The sequence below is a fragment of the Xiphophorus hellerii genome, chromosome 17 (genome assembly GCF_003331165.1).
Source record: "Xiphophorus hellerii strain 12219 chromosome 17, Xiphophorus_hellerii-4.1, whole genome shotgun sequence".
Lineage (NCBI taxonomy): Eukaryota > Metazoa > Chordata > Actinopteri > Cyprinodontiformes > Poeciliidae > Xiphophorus > Xiphophorus hellerii.
The window spans coordinates 5,422,581-5,430,862 of NC_045688.1; the positions used below are offsets into that span (position 1 = coordinate 5,422,581).

Genomic DNA, 8,282 nt, shown 5'->3' on the forward strand with positions numbered 1-8,282 from the left:
GAACACTGCCGAGCATGTCTGTTCCTCCATTTCCCATGTTTATACTCTTAACTTGGCTGTTGAGTTTGTTTGTTTATTTTTTTACCTAAAAAAAACCAAAACAAAAAAAAAACAATGATCTAACTTTAGGTATTCCCCAATGAAACCAACAATTTCTTTAAATTGCAACAGGAAGTCTGCTGGTCGTGCATTTTGTTAATTAGAGCAAAACGTTAAAACATCAAATTGCATTGCGAGACCATTATAGTCTGTTATATGGGAGGTCATTCTGAGGCAAGTCCTTAATGAGATAATCTCAAAGAGCTTTGTGATCTCCACTGAACTCCTTAATTGGGTTTGTAATGAGAAAAACTGATGAGCCGCGAACGTATACATTCACAGTGTTGAAACGCAGATAGATTTGCAGGATGGTGCACTCATTCACTTCTCCCAGACATTTCCTATACCTGCCTCCAAGCAAACAAGCCTGTTAGAGCTGCAATTATGGGAAGGAAAGCATGTATTTATAGCCAAGCGAGGATCAACGACAGAACAAGTAGTTGTATGGCACGAGAAGCAGTTATATTTAACGCGCTGCGATGTCAACACGTGGCTGATACGTTGCCATGGTTTCTCCTCCGAAACGGGGCAGCCACTTTCTTATCAGTCCAGCGCAGAAGCAGAGGGGCGGTGAAACGAGGAGACCAGACTGATAGACTGACAGCCACCCAGACTAAACGGCCAGGAGTAGAACAAAATAAAGATAGTGTTCTAAGGGTTAAAAAAAAAAAAAAGGAAAACATTTCAACATAATGGACGAGCTATACAGGACTTGGCTTTTTTATACAAACACAAGAGGCTATTCATTGACTTTGTACTCACTACCCACACAATCTCTGTTTTATTGTCAACCATGAACTTTTCATTCCTTGAGGGAGACATGCTTTACAACAAACTGTGTGCTGCTTTCTTTTACTCTATTTAACACTCTCGTTATCCCTCCCACTCCTCTCACTTCTTTCTTTCTGTCTTTTGAGTTCATCTGAGATGCTATCCACAGTCTGATAAAGGTTAAAGAGGCTTACTGGCAGCACCTTCAGTCTCCAGCTTGCCCTCAAAACTCAGCATCAACAGTGATAATCCCTTGCCACATTGCAGCGCTGTGGATTGCAGGGTCTGGGTCATGCAGAGCATCAAGCTCTAGATTTTATAGTTGAGTTTGGTTTCATTGGTGAATCAAATCTAACGTTAATGAAACATGACTGAGACTTGGTTTGAAGCGAAAACTTTTCTGCATAGTTTCTGCAGTGGGTCGGTTTTATTTTGTCATTTCCATTTTAATGAAGGAAATAAAAATGTATCCAAACAAATACTTTGGAGCATTTTGAAAATGTTGCTGCAAGTCTTAATCACTAAAAAACAAAGAAAATGCATTCAGATGTTATAAAAAAATACATACATTGTATATCACTCCTAACTGACTCATATAGCGACTATCCCAAATAATTATAAACATTATTAAACTTTATAATGATGTTCTAATTTACTGAGACGCACCTGCCCCGTATTATCAGTGGCTGTTTAGGTTTTTGTTCAAATTCTCCAAGTCGAATTACGTCAAACCACAAACAAGAGGCTCTGAAGGATTTAGAGCCCAGTACGCAATATTCAGTAGCAAAGTCCATTCTATTTCTGACTAAACTGAAGGACAACATATGACAGAAATAATAATAATAAGAAAAAAACCACATATAAAAACATGGGAGTAAATAAGAGCAGACTAACAAAAGAATTTGGAGCATCGAGAGTGAATGGAAGTTGGAGAGTCGCCGCAGTGAGTGATTCACATCTATTTTCCACCAGCAGGCAAATGAGTAACAGTCAAAAGAACAGAAAAAAAAAAAATCTCAAAATAGTTTCCCTCCTATTATGCATGCATGTGCGGCTTTTTCTTGCTGCGAGACAAAGGGCACACATCAAGGGCGTTTTATTACCCGGCACGTGAGTCCCATGTGCTTTTGCACAAAAATAGATGGCAAGTCTTCTCCACTGGAGCTTTGCATCATCAAAGTGAATCTATTCCACATAAATGCTGAGCCATAAATAAAACGCCTTGCTCAGAGGACAGTTGGAAATAGAGAGAGAAATGTGAATGGAAGCGGTTGAGTGACAGCGCTCCGAAAGGTTCTATTTAAGGAAGTTCATGAATAAGCCAATTATTATGTAGTCCCAGGAATGATTTTGTTATCCAGTGACCTTTGGACTGAGGATGCATACAGGGTATGCAAAGAGGAAAAGCAAAGTAAACATTGCTCCCTAAAAAAAAAAAAAAAAAACATAAAAAAAAATCCTCTAACTGATATTGAAACGATGTTATGATGCACAATCACGGAGAACAGCTAATCGAGTGTGACACAAATGTAATTAATATAACAGTCTAATTAAAAGAGGCTCTTTCATGAAAGTGAGAAACAATCATTTAGGTGTGTGAAAGGCAGTGGAAGTTTATTGTCTTCAGGCTCTTTATTACAGCAGACTAAATGTGTGATATGAAGGATATTTAAATCAGTGGTGCCTAATTAAAGTGATGAGTCTGACATTTACTGCCTTGAGACAAGGGTGTGGTGTGTGTGTGAGGTGTCTAATGGAAAGAAATGTAATTATATGGTGCAGAGGAGAAAAAGAAGTGGAACTGAAGGAATTAAATGATGGTGTTAATGCTTAGATCATGTTACACCACTTTGTACTGGAGCACAAGGAGAAAGAGCAAAACCTGGAACAAAACTACTCCAAACTTTTACAGTGGTTTTAAATATGAGTTTGAATGAGATACAAACTTCAGCATCGTGGCCATATGAAGTACCATTGCCTAAACTGTGGAGCACAATCCTAATTGTATGAACATGCAAAACGTTTTTCATAGCAGAACAGAATGACACCAATACAAAATAAACCCACCAATAAAGACTCTGTTTATTATACTATGAAAATTCTCTATCAATATGTCCAAATCCTGTAATCATAAGGAATATCATCATAATAATATTCAACAATATAAGTTTTTTTTTATTATTATTAAACTAGGATTTTAAATCATTGTTCCTCCTATGGTTTATTATTTTATTACTATTAAATGATGTTTTTTTCAGCTTTACACATATAAAATTTTTAGTTGTACATCATTTGTATCAATGAATGCTTTGGCTGCATGAATACATTTGAGGAGAATTCATCAGACATGGTGCAGAATTAAGTACATTTGTGCAATTCTAAAAAAAAACAAAAAAACAATTCAAAGACTGTCAAATTGCTGGGAAGAAATGGAGAATGCTTGATGTATCTTGAAGTGGGAAGAGTGTCCACAGGTGTGAAAGGTGTGAGCAAATACGAACGTCTCAAAACCATGTGACCACGCATCGACTATTCGGCACAACCGCTCAAAAGCGTGCATCTTGCATTGGTGAAAGTAATGACCTGAAGTACAACATGATCTCTTATTGAGCAACTAGAACTGAATGAAAGGCTATGCGGTTTCTCTTAACTCCCCATGATGCTCCGTTTCACCTTTGTTGAAGGTTCTTGGTAGTCAGTGGGGGGTGATGAGACAGAAGGAATTACCGCTGAGCAGACTGTCAGATTGTGTGCTCCGGATGACGTGTACATGCGTGGCTTTAGAGCGGCGACAGAGCTACAGGGGAGACAGGTGTCCTGTGCAGCTGTAGGTACGACCCGTCTCCAGGCTCTTTCTGCTCACCCTCTCCCTGTGTGAGAGAAATGTGATAGATGCTGCCTATCTGATTTGCATGCTGCGGCATAAATATGGAATATGCAAATAAAGCCACATGAGCACACATAAAAATCACATTTATGTTGCACATTTCTCAGTTACGCGAATGTGTGGACACAGGAAGCACATATGAAAGAAAGCTACTGAACCATCATTATGTTCATAGTGTTATGTTGGAAACGATTGCAAAAAATGCATACTAAATAATTTGACAGAAAAACAAATTAATTCCAGCACATAAATGAAATGTAAAACGGCAAGAGACGGCAGGTGGGTAGAATTTGCAGTAAATGGATTTGGTGGGCATCAAGACAACAGCCAAGCAGACGTCACATGAAGCCTAAGCAGGTCACAAGCAGTTGTCTGCAGACAATGGCAGAGCCAAGCAAGACACCACTGTCTCTGCAGTCAGAGGTAATCCAAATAAATGCAGTTTTGCAGAAAGGCAGACATCTGGACAAACAGAAGCATCTCTTTTGTACCAACAGTTTACTGCAGCACAGAAGTTCAATGGAAACTTCACTTGTTCAAGTTTTCAGGTTGGACTCAAAATGATGGATTATAAGAAGGACTGTTAGACTGAGTATACTTGGTTGAATCAATACACGCATTACGATACAACTGAAGAGTCAATTACAATACATCCAATCAAAATATGACAACCGACGTGATTCAGGTGAGTATGGTTGTTAAGTTGAATATTAAAAGGATCCAATTTTTTTTTTTTCAAAACATGTTTTTATGTTGATTTACATTAACCAAGTAAATTTTTTTTTCTTCCAAGTCAGACGACATGACGACTGCGTCAGCATGTCGTCTGCATGACGCAGATGACATGCTGAACCTTCTTCAGAGGGTTTGAAGAAGGTCTCTTTTTCCCTCCTTGGATCTTACCAGGTGCTGACCGGCAGCTCACCCCCCCACCCATAAAACATTCTGTCTTGCTGCGTGTGACCACTGACCTTTGTGACCTATGACTCCAGGTCTTACCAGTGAACTGTGAAACAAAGTCTATGAATGTTGTTCAGTCTGACCCATCCTAATTCTTAACCCTAAGTTACACCAGCTTTCCTATGGCTGCCTTTTCTGTGCAGCTGCATCTCCCTTTTGGCCAGCTGTCTATAGTTTGAAACCTGCTCCACTAATGTGTCTTGGATAGTTCAATAAATAGATAATTTTCTGAGCAAAACAGCTCCCAGGATGAAAATTATTCAAAGTCCTGCTTTCCGACATTTTAGCTTAAAGCAATTGAGTACAACTGACTTCAGTGGTGTGTTTGAATACATTTGTATTTTTATGTGTGACAGAGATGGTGTATGCGTCATCCTTGGAGGGGCAGTTTGACGTGATCGTAATCCAATGTGAAAGCCACATTAAGTCCCAAACTACCCGCAATCTTTGCAAACTTGCATTTGAATCATGAAAGAGAGAGAGAGAGAGACGAACATAACTGTATACGCGAACAGGGAATGCATGAACAAGCTCACAAATGCAGTCAAGCATGCAGCCCACTCTAACTTCTCCTGATGCATTTTAGAGGCAGCGTCATTTGAGAAATTGAGTTCAGAATGTTGCAGAATTATGTAATCATGATTCCAACAATATACTTTTCATGCGGTTATGCGCGTCCTAATTTTAGCCTCGGGGTAAAAACATCAACTTAATTTACTTACAGACTACAGTCCCAAGCTGGCAGGCGACGGAGCCTCATTTCCTCCCTTTTAACTACGAATAAGATAATCAGAACTGTTTAGTGACACTGCAAATAAGATCTGGTCCACTGAAAGGATATGCAATATTCAAAATACAATGAACCAAAGTTAGACATGACGAAAACAATTAGGAATGAGACACTCAGAGACTGCAACTCTTCTGTGATCAGTGAATTCTTGTTTTCATCCATCTAGCTAGTGTCTGTCGCTTTTCTGAGATCCGGTCGCAGGCAACGGGTTTGGTAGAGAAGCTCAGACAAATCTGTATCCCCAGCAACACAAGGAATACACAGGGACCAGACATCCCTTAAAATTTTCCTGAGTACTCCATATTTCCACAGCACTCCCAACACAAAACCTCTCATAAAACACAGCCGTAAACCATCTACATGTCCACAAAACACACATGAACTTCCACGGATACCTCAGCAACACTGTGAGGATAAAGATCTTAAAGATCTGCTTTACTGTCCCACAGTCAGCTCAAAAATCACACCTCATCTCCGTGGGCAACATGATTTAAAAAAAAAGAAGGTTTTTAAAATTTTGTTACAATTCGCCTACATAAATGCATATCTCTGAAAGCATAAAAAACAAAACACTTAGGCCAAAGTGCACTTTTATGCATATTTTAAATCTGTTTCCTCAATCTTGAGGAAACAGCTCAACTTTTATAAAATATACTGCCGTAGCACAGTATAGTGAGTCGTAATTGAAAAAGCAAAATCAATATGTGCAATAAAGAAATGCTTTCCTGCAATATTTGGGAGGACATCTTATTTAAAGTGCATATTTAGTGGCTGAGAAACTACAGCTCAAATAGGTGTGGGGACATTGTGATGGAAGAAAAAAAAAAAGTGAGTGACCATTCAGGTCAACTATAACGGATATCACTGCAGAATTCAATAACGGCATCTGCATCTGGAGTATGGTACTCTTAAATGTGTTTTTGCCAAACTAGAAAAATAAAGTTACTTTTAATACACGAAAACACCACCCACCAACAAGAGCAGGTTCCTTAAAAAAAAAGAAAAATTGTCTTGATATCTGTTTTTCTTCTTTTTCACATCTTATTTCCCCGTCGCTCCCACTGCTCTGCTCCTTGCTGTATCCCACCACTACACTCATAATGGTGAGGAAGATGCAGACACTGGGTGGGAGGTGGATGTGAGAACTGAGCGCGGTCGGAACCGATTTTTATCATCTTCTCCTGCAGTCCTGCTGACAGGGCCCTCATCTCCAAACTGCTTCCAATCTCCACTGCAGATCCATCCGCCCATGATACTGGCTCCTTTTAAAATGTAATCTGTTATGGATTACCAAGCACCGGCTTGAGATTTGACCCAGCAACATAATCCTTTGTGTTGATCTAACATAATCTGATTTTTCTCAATTACTTTGTCTCCAAAACACAAATCTAAATGAACAATGCATCACTGTTACTAATGTTTAACGGCATGTGATGGGAAACATTTCAAACAAAAGCAAAAGAAAACTATTACTATCTTTTATTCCTCAATTTTTGACCCAGGTGTTTTTAAAAAGGTGGTTCTATGTAATATAGTATACTCTGCAGTAATGCTAGTTCATATTAACTGTATATCAACTGACCTTGACAACACTCCTGTCACAGTTCCTCCCCAGTGACGTCTTATATCATCCCTCCAGCACACCAGGAGTTGTCTTGAATTGGTTCCTGTTAAGGAAGGAAAGTTATTAGGTTAGCTTAATTTTGGAAAAGGCATGGCTCTCCTCTCCTCCTGTTAGCCGGGTCGCGAGCGGATGACATCACGCTGGCAAGGAGAAGGCAAGGCACGATGACGTCACAGAAATACAGAGTTTAATCTCATAAAAAGCAATGAACAACAAAGCTGCAGAGGAACAGAGATATGCATTTTCTCATGAAAATAAAAACACACAAGGGAAGACAAACGAACACAGAGACAGACAAAGGCGCCCACGTGGAGAAAAGATGGTAAAAAACTCTCCCTTCTCCGGTGTTGACCTGAAACTATAAACCAAAAGGGTGTTTCCCTATTTAATATATGCAAAAAAGGCGTTCTGTTGTTTTGACCAATCAGAGACCTGGTTCAGCCTCGAAGGTGCTCTGTTTTTTTGTCCAAGCAAATCGGAGGGAAACCCCCAGTCCTGCACGAATATCCCCCGCACCGAAGTCCTGTTATAAATCTCGCCGACTCTCCTGGAGTTTCTTCCTACCACATTCCAGCTGCCGTTTCCATGGAGATGCTAATTTTATGGCTTTTGTATGCTCTTAAACAAACAGTTGAAGGCGTCTGCTTGTCTCCTCGGGCCTCTTTCGAAAGGTCACCCAAAGCCTGTTTTTTCAAATACGAGTGATTAACACATGTGGGAAGATTAAGTGTATTTTAGCATTAAATAATCATTTTCCTTAGCATTCCCCACTACGTCTCCTTCCTGACAGTGTGACGATCTAAAACGCTGCTTTCATCTCCCGGGGTTTTAACGGAATCACAGGAAGAGGGAAAACTTCTGATCTTATGATCAATTTAGAGACCCGTACAGATCTCACAGACTTTACAGATTTTTCCCGGAAAAAAACTGATCTGACAGACATGCAGTACAGCTAAACGGGTAAACAAATTGCATTTGGCTGTTAAGCTTCTAAAAAATTTTATTGGAGAGAAACAAAAATGGAAGAATGAACATAAAATAAACTTATCAGTGTAGCACATGCAATGCTGTTGATATGTGATGTTATTTTACTGTACTTAAAAGCTGCTGAATTTTTAACTATGTAATTTTTAATTATGTAAAAGCACCAT

The 8,282-nt window shown here is 39.3% G+C and overlaps 1 long non-coding RNA gene across 1 annotated transcript; it reads right to left on the bottom strand.

The window, feature by feature from the left end:
- Window positions 1-2,928: 2,928 nt before the first annotated feature.
- Window positions 2,929-7,890, bottom strand: LOC116736520 (uncharacterized). Its single transcript, XR_004342598.1, has 3 exons — window positions 7,090-7,890; window positions 5,440-5,491; window positions 2,929-3,740 (listed from the first exon to the last, which is right to left on the bottom strand). It is a non-coding gene; the product is annotated as an uncharacterized LOC116736520 (long non-coding RNA).
- Window positions 7,891-8,282: the final 392 nt, after the last annotated feature.